The sequence below is a fragment of the Mobula birostris genome, chromosome 26 (assembly GCF_030028105.1).
Source record: "Mobula birostris isolate sMobBir1 chromosome 26, sMobBir1.hap1, whole genome shotgun sequence".
Lineage (NCBI taxonomy): Eukaryota > Metazoa > Chordata > Chondrichthyes > Myliobatiformes > Myliobatidae > Mobula > Mobula birostris.
In genome coordinates, this window is record NC_092395.1 from 10,023,551 (window position 1) to 10,038,132 (window position 14,582).

At 43.2% G+C, this 14,582-nt stretch overlaps 1 long non-coding RNA gene across 2 annotated transcripts in view; it reads right to left on the minus strand.

The window, feature by feature from the left end:
* Positions 1 to 14,582, minus strand: part of LOC140188032 (uncharacterized) — a 211,320-nt gene that overhangs the window by 83,412 nt on the left and 113,326 nt on the right. The window contains exon 3 of one of the 2 annotated variants that reach the window (XR_011883215.1): positions 13,297 to 13,834. The exons of the other annotated variant lie outside the window; for it this stretch is intronic. This is a non-coding gene — a long non-coding RNA (uncharacterized lncRNA). Of the gene's footprint in view, positions 1 to 13,296; positions 13,835 to 14,582 lie in introns of those variants that run through there. 2 annotated transcript variants of the gene reach the window in all.

Genomic DNA, 14,582 nt, shown 5'->3' on the forward strand with positions numbered 1-14,582 from the left:
TGGAAGCTACCCAGACAGAATATAGGTGTTGCGCCTCCACCTTGAGGATGGCCTCATCTTGGCACATGAGGAGGCCATGGACCGACATGAACATATGCACAAGATTACTCAAGTATTACTGAAATATTAAATACACTCGAATATCACTCCCACTCTTAGAGACTTAAATGTTGGATTGTTGCTGCTTAAAGTTACAAGAAGGAAGGTGCACATTTGAAACAGGCTGAAGAAGTTGCTTTAGGCTAGTGTTAGAACTGTCCAGAGTAATGAGTGTCAGAGCAAACAACATACACTGGCATTTCATAATGGAAAAAACTGTAATGACCTTACTAGCCCAGGAAAGGCACCAGGAACTGGCTACATCACCCAATAATGGACTGTACCAAGATGAAACGGTGCTTCTGAGCCCCTCTGCTGCACATTACAGCAACCTGCTTCCAAGGCTGATCAGTAATATCCATGGGACGTACAGCCTGTGACATCACCAGATTTCACTGGGACACGAATTGCTATTTATGCCCTTAAATCAACCGTCTCTGCATGGAATGTAATGTATATTTAATTCACTTGTTGTCACATTAGTTCTGGGTCTTGTTGTCATAGTAACTTGTACTTTTATTCACTCTTCTTCAAGTATTCAGCCAGAGGAGGTGAAGAATTAGTCGTGGGGCTGTGATGGAGCATTCATTTACTGAGTCCTGAAGAAGGGTCTGGGCCTGAAGTGTTGACAGTTTATTCTTTTCCACAGATGCTGCCTGCCCTGCTGAGTTTCTCCACCATCTTGTGTGTGTTGTTTTGGATTTCTAGCATCTGCAGATTTTCTCATTAGTATTTGTTTATTTGTTTCATTTATTTAGACATACAACATGGAAGAGGCCCTTCCAGCCTAATGAGCCCTGCCACCCAGCAACCCACCTTTCTCATCTTCATTATGAGCCGTGTTGTATGACGTAGACGATCATGGTCTTTAACCATGATCGAGATTGTTCTTAGCAAATTTTTCTGCAGGAGTGGTTTGCCATTGCCTTCTTCTGGGCAGTGTCGTTACGAGATGGGTGACCCCGACCATTTTCAACCCATGGGGGGGGTGGGGGCTAAGCAGGTACATACTTAAGGGAAGGGTGACCTGCAGGCTAGTGAAGGGAAGAAACGCCTCAGTCCTCCTTTGGTAGAGACGTATCTCCACCCCGTCACCCACTTTTTCTTATTATGGGTCAGATTTAAAAGATCAAGGAGCGGCACTGTAACAGAATGTTTTTGGCACGTGTGCCAGAGGTTCACCACCCCTGATGCCTGGCTTCTCTGTTTGTGGCAATCTGACATTCTGGGCAGCCCAGTAGCTCGGTAGGTACAGCAGCTGCCTCCAAGTGCAGGCAACTGGAGTTCAATCCTGATCCCTGATGCTGACCATGTGGAGTTTGCAAGTTCCCCTGGTGACCATCTGGCTTCCTCTAGGTGCTCTGGTTCTCTACCGCATCCCAAAGACATGCAGGTTCTTTGGTTACATAATGATGGAGGAACTCAGTAGATCAGGCAGCAACCGATGGTCAATGTTTTGTTCAATTCCTCCAGAATAAGACCATAAGACATGCAGTGACAGACGGTACCATGCTAAAGGCTTAGGCACATATATATAGTTAAGGAGCTATATATATAAATTACTGTCGTAATTTTATGTATTGCATTTTACTGCTGCTGCAAAAGAAAACAAATTTCATGACGGATGTGAGTGATGATAAATCTGATTCTGAGATGGGTCTCTATTGTGGACTGAGAGTGGGAAGGGGGCAGGGAGATGGGAATCATGGTTGGGAAAAAGGGAAGGTGGGTGGGAGCAGGTAGCACTAGAGAGACATTCTGTGATGATTAAAAAAGCAATTGTTTGCAATCAAATGACCTTGCTGGTGTCTCAGGGCTGGGCGAGACTGCACTGTGCCTCCCTCCCTCCACCCCTGGCCCTCCTTCTCCACTACCTCTCCCACATCCTCCCGCAGCACTCCACCCTCACCATTCCCAACATCCGTTGCTCCCACCAGATTTACAACCTCCCTCTCCGCTCCACATTAACAAATACAGTACTGTGCAATAAACATAGGCACCTAATATATATAAGATTTTTGTACCGTGCTGTAGGAGCAGAATTAGGCAATTTGGCCCATCAACTCTGCTCTGCCATTTGATCATAACAGATATAGTTTCCTTCTCAACCCCATTCTCCAGCCTTCAGCATTTAATTACACCGGACAACAAAGATTTTGATTCCTGAATACTTTTGGGAGTTTGGGTTGCCGATGATGAAAATCAACATGAAATTTCCCTATCATGAACTATTTTTTAAAACTGCTTATGTTTGTTATTTCAACTCAACGTTCAAGTCAATTAAAATGTTGCCCACAAAGTAAGCTGAAAAGTTTTCTATCTTGTCCAGGCATGCCTGGGCATGCTTAGGCAGGGTGGATGCTGCATGGTAGGGCAGGTTTTAGAAAGGCTAAAACTTTCTGTGATGGATTTCGATATTTGAGATGGGTGCTTTCCAGAATAAGTGATGTCAAGATTAAGGAAGGTATTTTTGTTGGTCCACAAATCAAACAGGTTATCAGTGACAGGCAATTCGAAAAACTTCTAGAAAACCAGAGAAAATCACATGAAAGACATTCAGGATGTTGTTGAAAATTTTACTGGCAACTACAGAGCACCAAACTGCGTGCACCTGGTTAACAACATGCTTCAAGCATACAAAACCATGAAGTACAACATGTCACTGAAGATTAATTTTCTGCATTTCCATTCAGACTTCTTGCAAATCTTGGCGCCATCAGTGACGAGCATGGTGAAAGGTTTCACCAGGACATTGCAGTAATGAAGAAACAGTCTCAGGGCAACTGGAATCCATCAATGCTGGCTGATTATGAAAGCCTCAGACACTGAGCAGAAGCAAAAATCATCAACAAAACATTTTTAACTTTGTTGAATGATTATAAATCATCAGCACCATTATGCAATTAAACACATTATATTCAATAAAATTTCATTACTTGTTTCTCCAAATTCCTATGTGATACAAGTAGTCTGAAATAATATTTGTGTTCAGTTTATGCCGTCTATCATAAACAAAGAAAATTTCTGAGGAAGCAACACTTTAGAAACAAATAGCTGTCCAGTGTTATGACAACATCCGGATATACTTTTAAATGACATCAAAGAAACTACAGATGCTGAAAATCTGAGATAAGAACAGAAGATTCTGGAAAAATTTTGCAAGTCAGGCAACATCTGTGGAAGGAGAGGATTTCTTTCCTAGTTCTGAAGAAGGGTCGCAGGTGTGAAACTTTAACTGTTTCACTTTCCACAGATATTGCCACACCCATGAGTTTTCCAGTCTTCCCTGTTTGATTCAGTAGGTTCAAGTCTGGCACTGCCTGCAGCACTGCCTGTTGGGTTTAATCCCGGTGCTCTGGTTTCTCCCCACATTCCATAGTCATGTTGGTTGGTAGGTTAATTAGTGGGTGAGGTGATAACAATGTGGTGAGAATATCAATGGGTCCTGCACAGAATAGTGAGATGGAGGCTTGAAGGAATGACTCAGTTGGCAAACAGACCTGTTTCTGTGTTATATAATTCTACAACTATAACATTAAAAAAACATTTGGATGTTGGAATTCCAATGGATAGCACAGGAATTTCTTCTGATTTATCAACACTAGCTGGTAGTTATTGCACACTGGTAATCCAGAGCAGGAAAGCCACTTCACCAGAAAGTAGTCTAGAACTTGTCAAGTTTATGTGCCTTCAAATATTTTAAAAAAATACATCATATCATATCAATTCTTGCAAAGATGCCTCCATATCAGTCACTCATTATGTGCCGTGTCGTATGATGTGGGCAATCATGGTCTTAGCAGTTAGCATCACCCTTTACAATGCCAGAGATCTGCATGTGGATTGAGGATTGTGGCAGGGAAAGGGTACTGATTGTGGATGATCAGCCATGATTACAGCGAATGGCGGTGCTGGCTCGAAGGGCTGAATGGCCTACTCCTGCACTTATTGTCTATTGATTGGGGTGGCAAGAACAAGAAGGCAGATTACTATCAGAGTGGTGTCAAGTTAGGAAGAGGGGAAGTACAACGAGATCTAGGTGTCCTTGTTCATCAGTCACTGAAAGTAAGCATGCAGGTACAGCAGGCAGTGAAGAAAGCTAATGGCATGTTGTCCTTCATAACAAGGGGAGTGGAGTATAGGAGCAAAGAGGTCCTTCTGCAGTTGTACAGGGCCCTGGTGAGACCACACCTGGAGTTTTGGTCTCCAAATTTGAGGAAGGACATTCTTGCTATTGAGGGAGTGCAGTGTAGGTTCACGAGGTTAATTCCCAGAATGGCGGGACTGTCATATGTTGAAAGATTGGAGCGACTGGGCTTGTATACACTGGAATTTAGAAGGATGAGAGGGGATCTGATTGAAACATATAAGATTGTTAAGAGATTGAACACGCTAGAGGCAGGAAGCATGTTCCCGATGTTCGGGGAGTCCAGAACAAGGGGCCACAGTTTAAGAATAAGGGGTAGACAATTTAGAATGGAGTTGAAGAAAAACTTTTTCACACAGAGGGTTGTGGTTCTGTGGAATGCTTGGCCTCAGAAGGCAGTGGAGGCCAATTCTCTGGATTCTTTCAAGAAAGAGTTAGGTAGAGCTTTTAAAGATAGCGGAGTGAAGGGCTATGGGGAGAAGGCAGGAAAAGGGTACTGATTGTGGATGATCAGCCATGATCACAGTGAATGGTGATGCTGGCTCGAAGGGCTGAATGGCCTACTCCTGCACCTATTGTCTATTGATAGGGGTTCAATTCCCGATGCTGTCTGTAAACGGTTTGTATGTTCACCCCGTAACTGTATTGGTTTCCTCTGTGTGCTCCAGTTTCCTCCCACATTCCAAAAGACGTGTGAGTAAGGGTTAGTAAATTATGGGTACATTATGTTGGTGCTGGAAGTGTGATGACACTTGCACCCAGCACACCCCTGAACTGTGTTGGTTGTTGATGCAAATGATGTATTTCACTGTATGTTTTGATGTACAAATGATAAATAATGTTTATCTATAAGGCTAATCTTTTAACATGATGAAAGTAGGTTGCCCGTCAATTTCGACGATGACAACAAGAAGCGGTGTGAGAAAGCTTTTAAAGTGGAAAAACCATTGCACTGGGACAGTTATATTCTTTCAACCTCAGAAGCCCAATTCCAGTGGTGTAAGTGATTGTCACAACTGGAGACCCCGGTTGCAGTGGATGGCCATGATATCTTCTGTGCCTTGCCATGCCCTTGGCTCTCCATGGAGCGATGCAGAACTACCTTCCTGGCCATTGGATCTCATCTAGGATAGGCATATCCCTCTCTCACTGTCATTTGAGGCAAACCATCTACCTTCACCTGGTTTAGCCCAGCGTTCGAAGCAGAGCACTGGGATGTGGCCGCTGTCACATGCAAACAGCAACTTGGAGCCAGAGGTGAGAGCTGATTGTCAGGTGAGGACCAGAGGTGGATGAGCTGTCCCTAGGGGAACACGACAATCCCTTTCGTCAGAGGTACTGCACCTCCTTGGACACCTCATATACCCCCACTTGATGTTATGAACAGTTCTAATGCAATGTGCTTGTGATGCTGCTGCAAGTAAGTTTTTCATTATACTTACAGTATCTATACAGCTGCTTATGCCAATGATAATAAACTTGACATTGTGACATTGAAGGTAATAAATGTTGCCCTTGGCAGAGTCACACATATCTGGTGAATGGAAAATCCTGTACTGTACAACAAAATCAGTATTTTACTAACCACAATTATAGTCGGATGCAATTCTAATACCACAGGAATTTCTTCACTGGTCATAGAACAGAGAACATAAAAACATTGCAGGATAGTACAGGCCCTTTGGCCCATAATGTTGTGCTGACCTTTTAACTGACTCTAAGATCAATCTAACCCTCTCTTCCTGTGTCTCTCTACTTTTATCATCCTTGTGCCTAAGAGTTTCATAAATGCCCCTAATGTATCTGCCTCTATCACCATCCCTGGTAGGGCATTCCACATACCCACCACTGTGCAAAACGACATACCTCTGTTGGATAGGAAAAATATTTGGAAAGAAGACTTCCAATTAGTTCTAGCACCTCACATGGAATTGAGTGTTGCATTTTGTTTAATTAGCAATATTAATTTTGTATTAACAGAATCACTCAGTGGCCTCTTAATTAGGTACATATGTACACCTGCTGATTAATGCAAATATCTAATCAGCCAATCATGTGGCAGGAACTCAATGCCTAAAAACATGCAGACATGGTCAAGAGTTTCAGTTGTTCAGACCAAACATCAGAATGGGGAAAAAGTGTGATCTCTGTGGCTTTGACCATGGAATGATTGTTGGTGTCAGATGGGGTGGTTTGTGTATCTCAGAAATTGCTGATCTCCTGAGATTTCAATGCACAACAGACTCTAGAGTTTACATAGAGTGGAGCGGGAAACAAAAATATCCAGTGGGCATCCGTACTGTGAGTGAAAATGCCTTATTAATTTTAGAGGGCAGAGGAAATGGCCAGACTGGTTCAAGCTGACAGGAAGACAACAGTAACTTGTTACAACAGTGGGGTGCAGAAGAGCATCTCTGAATGCACAACACATGGAATCTTGAAGAGGATGGGCTACAGCAGCAGAAGACCATGAACATACACTCAGTAGCCACTTTCTCAGGTACAGGAGGTATTTAATAAAGTGGTCACTGAGTTGATATCCCCTTAACAAGAAACTAATCAACAGTAAGAATCCTATTTGTCTACATTTGGGCACGAGTAAATATTTGAGTGATAATCTTAACATTTCAAAGATGCAAACCAGACAAAAAGGCCATTGTACTTTTAAACAGAAGTTTGGTTTTAAAGCCATCAGAAGCCATATCATAACCCTTCCTTAGTCCACTCAGTCAGTGAACCATTTTGAAAGTGTGTGTCCACATTGGTGAAAATCTTCTAAAAAATTCTCTCATGTGCCTTATTAATTTTGAGCAGAGTTCATTATTGATAATAAATGAATAACAATAATTAGGGTTTGTTTAAAGGGGAAAAAAAGAGTCCTGTTGCTTATCTGATCAGCCATTCTTCTTAACACCCTCCCCACCCCTCTATCTATTACCCCTGTCACTGCATTGCACTGTAAACCACTTTTTATAATGCTGTTTGCACTGTAAATACACGCTGGCATTTATGCACATTTTATTCCATTTCCACACTTTAACCTCCAACTTTATTTTATTATATATAATCAGAATCAGAATCAGGTTTAGTATCACTGACATATGTTGTGAAATTTGTTAACTTTGCAGCTGCAGTACAATGTAATACATGATAATAGAGAAAAAACTGTAAAGATATATATATAATAGTTAAATAAAAGGTTCAAAGGTTTATTTTATTATCAAGGTATGTACGCAGAATATAACTCTGAGATTCGCCTTCTCCAGATAGCCTTGATGTACAGAAAAACCACAAAAGTCATTGAAAGAAAAGACATCGACCCCCTCCACCCTGCACGAAAAGAAACAGAAACAAAGCACATATACGCCAAACCCCCAACTCTCCCTTGCACAAAACTAACTGATCACCCATCTGGAAAATGGCACTAATTAAGTAGTGCAAAAAACAGGAAATTACAAACGTAAAAAAAAATAGTGAGGTTCAATGTCCATTCAGAAATCAGATGGCAGAGGAAAAGAAGCTGATCCTGAATCATTGAGTCTGTACCATCAGGCTTCTGTACCTCCTTCCTGATGGAAGCAATGAGAAGAAGGCATGTCCTGGGTGGTGGGGGTCCTTAATGACGGACGCTGCTTTTTTTGAGGCACCGCTCCTTGAAGATGTCCTGGATACTTCAGAGGCTAGTGACAATGATTGAGCTGACTGAGCTGACTTTACAACTCTCTGCAGCTTACTTTGATTCTGTGCAGTAGCAACACCAGCCCTCCCCCACTAGACAGTGATGCAGCCAATTAGAATGCTCCCTATGTTGTGAATATAAGTATTTATTCTTTATAATTGTTGAATATTGTTTATTGTTGCATGTTGCACCCTGAACAACACACCACAGAAAATTCCTAACACGAGGAACTCTGCAGATGCTGGAAATTCGAGCAACACACATCAAAGTTGCTGGTGAACGCAGCAGGCCAGGCAGCATCTCTAGGAAGAGGTACAGTCGACGTTTCGGGTCGAGACCCTTTGTCAGGACTAACTGAAGGAAGAGCGAGTAAGAGGTTTGAAAGTGGGAGGGGCAGGGGGAGATCCAAAATGACAGGAGAAGACAGGAGGGGGAGGGATGCCTTCCTCCACCATCAACTCTGCTCTCAAACGCATCTCCCCCATTTCACGCACATCTGCTCTCACTCCATCCTCCCGCCACCCCACTAGGAATAGGGTTCCCCTGGTCCTCACCTACCACCCCACCAGCCTCCGGGTCCAACATATTATTCTCCGTAACTTCCACCACCTCCAACAGGATCCCAGCACTAAGCACATCTTTCCCTTCCCGTTCTCTCTCTGCTTTCCGCAGGGATTGCTCCCTACGCAACTCCCTTGTCCATTCGTCCCTCCCATCCCTCCCCGCTGATCTCCCTCCTGGCACTTACCCTTGTAAGCAGAACAAGTACTACACATGCCCTTACACTTCCTCCCTTATCACCATTCAGGGCCCCAGACAGTCCTTCCAGGTGAGGCGACACGTTATCTGTGAGTTGGCCGGGGTGATATACTGCATCCGGTGCTCCCGATGTGGCCTTCTATATATTGGCGAGACCCGACGCAGACTGGGAGATCGTTTTGCTGAACACCTACGCTTTGTCCACCAGAGAAAGCAGGATCTCCCAGTGGCCACACATTTTAATTCCATGTCCCATTCCCATTCTGATATGTCTACCCACAGCCTCCTCTACCGTAAAGATGAAGCCACACTCAAGTTGGAGGAACAACACCTTATATTCCATCTGGGTAGCCTCCAACCTGATGGCATGAACACTGACTTCTCAAACTTCTGCTAATGCCCCACCTCCCCCTCGTACCCCATCCGTTATTTATTTATATACACACATTCTTTCTCTCTCTCTCCTTTTTCTCCCTCTGTCCCTCTGACTATACCCCTTGGCCATCCTCTGGGTTTTTTCCCCCCTCCCCCTTTTCCTTCTCCCTGGGCCTCCTGTCCCATGATCATCCCTTTTGCCAATCACCTGTCCAGCTCTTGGTTCCATCCCTCCCCCTCCTGTCTTCTCCTATCATTTTGGATCTCCCCCTCTCCCTCCCACTTTCAAATCTCTTACTAGTTCTTCCTCCAGTTAGTCCTGACAAAGGGTCTCGGCCTGAAACATCGACTGTACCTCTTCCTAGAGATGCTACCTGGCCTGCTGCGTTCAACAGAAAATTCCTTCCAGTCAGAAGTGACAAACCTAAACATCTAAGTAACACACACAAAATGCTGGAGGAGCTCAGTAGGTCAGGCAGCATCTATGGAGAGGAATATAAAGATGATACTTTGGGCTGAGACTAAAGAAAGAGAAAAAGTGGGTTGAAGGCATGTGCCCAGTGTTGGAGTGGTCCATGGCAGGCAGCGGGAAGTGAGGCCTGGAGATGTGACTCTCATTAAAGGGATTTAAACTTCTTCCCGGTGTCCCTCAAAGAGACTTCGCAATGGAGCAGCAAATCATAAAGACAAGAGATTCTGCAGATGCTGGAAATCCAGAGCAACACACACAAAATGCTGGAGGAACTCAGCAGGTCAGGCAGTATTTGTGGAGATGAATAAAGAGGTGAAATTTCGGGTTGAGAGTCTTGATCAGGACACCTACAAACATCGAAGACCTCTTCCACTGAAGTTGTTTCAAAGGTTTACTAATCATACCTCAGTTTGTGGGACCAGTGGTTCACAGAAATCTCCTAGAATTAGAATTAAGCTGTTGAGAAACATGAGTCATTCGATTACTGAGCCAGTTAATGACTGACTTAATTCTTCTTAACTACAACTTGCAGATTGGAGTGTTAGTCAACACGAAAAGTGAAAACTTGTCATTCTGATGAAGTATTTCTAACCTGACACGTTAACCCTTTCTCCTTCTACTCTCTGACCTACTGAGTGTTTCCAGCATTTTCTATTTCAGAATTTAATGGAATTGAGTTATAAAGTAATATTCTACACTGCCTCCTTCAAAACGTTGAACTTTAGCCTTCTTGTTAATTTCTTAGTGGGATCCATTCAGCTATTTTGTCAATAGAGGAAAGGTTCGTAACATCAATGAACCATGTTTTGACATGGAATAAAAAGAGATTATGGCCATTTAAGGCCCATGTCCTTAAAAGAATTCAGGGGCTTTAACAGCTGATTTAGAGAAATTCAGAATCAGAATGAGGTTTATTATCATAATTGTTTATGTCCTGAACCTCCAAAAGGACTGCAACTTGTCTGGAGGCTTGTGTGCCTCAATGACCCCGAGAGCTATGTTGGCTGGAGTCAGGGCTTTATGCTTAGGCTCTTGGTAGGGTCACACAAACAGGTCAAAGCATTGAGGCCAGACTAAGAGCGGTCCACCGGTCCTCCGGGTTCAGGGGTTCAGCTCAGGACCAGCAAACCTGACTGGTCAAACAAAACTGTGACGGAAACAGCAATGAAAAATTCTTCCACATCTGCATGTGATGGTATTGCTGGATCTCCACCCAGGACTTGCACAGCTGACGGTAAAGAAAACTGAAAGGAAGCTACTGACACAATTAATGAAGCCTTGAGCACTGACAGAGATGGAGGACCTTCATTGCTTCCCTAAGTGTCAGTGGTGCAATGGGCAGTAAGATAAGATGTCGTGAAATTTGTGGGTTTGTGGCAGCAGTACAGTGCAAGACATTAAAAAAATACTGTACCAATAACAAATAAATGAATAAATAGTGCAAAAGAGGAACAGGTAGATAGGATTGATGGGTTCATGGACTGTTCAGATGGAAGAGGGGAAGAAGCTGCTCCTGAAGTATTAAATGTGGGTCTTGGTGTTCCTATACCTCCTCCCTGATGGTAATACAAAGAAGAGGGCTTGTCTTGGATGGTTTCCTTAATGATAGATGGAGGCACTGCCTTTTGAAGATGTTCTCAGGCTTGTGCCCATGGCGGAGTTGGCTGAGTCTACAACCCTCTGCGGCCTCGTAAGATCACGTGTATTGGCATCTCCATTCCAGGTGGTGATGCAGCCAGGCAGAGTGCAATCTGTAGAAGTTTGAAAAAGTCTCTGGAGACATACCCAATATTCTTAAACTTCTAATGGATTGTAGCTGTTGGATTGCCTTCTTCATGTTTGCATAAATGTGTTGGGCTCTGGATAGATCCTCTGAGATGTTGACTTGAAAATTCACTATCAATTCCCTGGTCTTACTGAAGTTCAGTGCAAGGTTAGAAATTATCCAGCATATAACAACAACCAGGAGGTACATTAGGAATATTTAAGAAACTCTTAGATAGGCACATTGATGATAGGAAAATGAAGGTTTATGTAGGAGGGAAGGGTTAGTTTGATCTGAGAGTGGGTGAAAAGGACAGCACAACATTGTGGACCGAAGGGCCTATATTGTGCTGTAATATTCTATGCCCTATATTCCGTATAACCATCTTACAAAATGCAAGGAACCAATGAATAGACGTAGATGAACCCAACAGTAAAAAACAATATCTAGAAAGTGGAGCATTTATGTCCTTAAGTGAGGAGAATTGTAGTGTCAGATTATTAAAGTAAAGTAAATTTATTTATTATCAAGGTACGTATATGTCACCATATACTATCTGAGATTCATTTTCTTGAAGGCATTCACAGTAGGTCGATGATTAAATAAAAAAAACTACCCAGGAAGACTGACAAAACAACCAATGTGCAAAAGAACACACATCAAAGTTGCTGGTGAACGCAGCAGGTCAGGCAGCATCTCTAGGAAGAGGTGCAGTCGACGTTTCAGGCCGAGACCCTTCGTCAGGACTAACTGAAGGAAGAGTGAGTAAGGGATTTGAAAGTTGGAGGGGGAGGGGGAGATCCAAAATGATAGGAGAAGACAGGAGGGGGAGGGATGGAGCCAAGAGCTGGACAGGTGATAGGCAAAAGGGATACGAGAGGATCATGGGACAGGAGGTCCGGGAAGAAAGACAAGGGGGGGGGGACCCAGAGGATGGGCAAGGGGTATATTCAGAGGGACAGAGGGAGAAAAAGGAGAGTGAGAGAAAGAATGTGTGCATAAAAATAAGTAACAGATGGGGTACGAGGGGGAGATGGGGCATTAGCGGAAGTTTGATAAGTCAGTGTTCATGCCATCAGGTTGGAGGCTACCCAAATGGAATATAAGGTGTTGTTCTTCCAACTTGTGTGTGGCTTCATCTTTACAGTAGAGGAGGCCGTGGATAGACATGTCAGAATGGGAATGGGATGTGGAATTAAAATGTGTGGCCACTGGGAGATCCTGCTTTCTCTGGCAGACAGAGCGTAGTTGTTCAGCAAAGCGGTCTCCCAGTCTGCGTCAGGTCTCGCCAATATATAGAAGGCCACATCGGGAGCACCGGACGCAGTCTACTGTACACACATTTTAATTCCACATCCCATTCCCATTCTGACATGTCTATCCACGGCCTCCTCTACTGTAAAGATGAAGCCACACTCAGGTTGGAGGAACAACACCGTATATTCCGTCTGGGTAGCCTCCAACCTGCTGGCATGAACATCGACTGCTCTAACTTCCGCTAGTGCTCCACCTCCCCTTCGTACCCCATCTGTTACTTATTTTTATACACACATTCTTTCTCTCACTCTCCTTTTTCTCCCTCTGTCCCTCTGAATATACCCCTTGCCCATCCTCTGGGTCCACCCCCCACCCTCCTTGTCTTTCTTCCTGGACCTCCTGTCCCATGATCCTCTCGTATCCCTTTTGCCTATCACCTGTCCAGCTCTTGGCTCCATCCCTCCCCCTCCTGTCTTCTCCTATCATTTTGGATCTCCCCCTCCCCCTCCATTTTTCAAATCCCTTACTCACTCTTCCTTCAGTTAGTCCTGACGAAGGGTCTCGGCCTGAAACGTCGACTGCACCTCTTCCTAGAGATGCTGCCTGACCTGCTGCGTTCACCAGCAACTGTGATGTGTGTTGCTTGAATTTCCAGCATCTGCAGAATTCCTGTTGTTTAACGTGCAAAAGAAGACAAATTGTGCAAGTACAAAAATAATAATACTAATAATAGTCCATTATTACAGATAGGACAATCCATAATAACTGTCCAAATATAACAATACAGGATAAACAAGCAAGAACAACTTTGTTAATATAAATAGCCATTCCAATCACAACATACAGATATCAATAAGTGAAAAAGACCAGAAATATGCCGAATTAAAGAGGAAATTGTAAGATTATGGAACATGAACAGGGTATACATTGTCCCAACAGTAATATCTACAACTGGTATACTTCCAAAGTCACTGCATCACCTCATTAAACAATTAGGCCTACACAGCAATATTTATGTAAATCTTCAGAAAGCCACAATACTAATCACCACTAGAATAGTCCGAAAGCTGCTAGCAGTTGAGAAATGAGTGTCTTTATCTATGCCTGTACCTCAGGTTTTACCAGCTTGAGCTGAGAAGAAAATATTTTAATAATAATAATAAATAGTAAATACTGAGAACAAGCATTGTAAAGTCCTTGAAAGCAAGTCCATAGGTTGTGGAATCAGTTCAGTGTTGACGTGAGTGAAGTTATCCACATTGGTTCAGGAGTGAGTATTGGCTATAAAATAAACAGCAAAATCTCATATAAGAAATAGGCCTCAGAAACTTTCACTATGAAAATAAGGCAAATGATAATTTTAATCCTCTGCTATATAATTGGGTTGGAGATTAAATATCTATAAATCTAACTCTATAGCAAGATATTCGATTTAAATCCTGGAATATAGATCCTAGTTTCACTATTCATTGTTGTTCTATTTTGTATATATCACCTTAAAGCATTTCTTATCCTGTTGTTTATGCAAGCTTACACTTGTTTTAAAAGACTTGATGTTCCCAGCCATGTGACGAGTAAATGCATGCCACTGAAATGTACAGATCAAAAATTCCCCAGTTAGATCTCACCCATGCAATGCAATGCCTCTCAGAGATGCAAAGGTAGTTTCAGCACCCACATGCTGACAAAGTTCTTACAACATTTTGGCTTGCCCTTGAATCACACCTGTGCGTGACACTGAAAAGGCAAGACCCAGTCTCCTGGCAGGTTTGTAACATCTGCTGTTCCACTTACCAACCCTCCTCCCCAGTCCCTTCCCAACACCAGCTGTGACTTTATTGGCAGCAATCTTGCCTGAATCAGAAGGTTATGAGCTCATTCCTACTGCAGAGACTCAGCTGCACAAATACAGTTCAATATTATTGCAACCACTGTCTTTCCTGATGAAGAATCTCAGCCTGAAACATTGGTTGTTTATTCCCCTCTATAGATGCTGAGCTCCTCCAGCATTTTGGATTTCTACACTTAA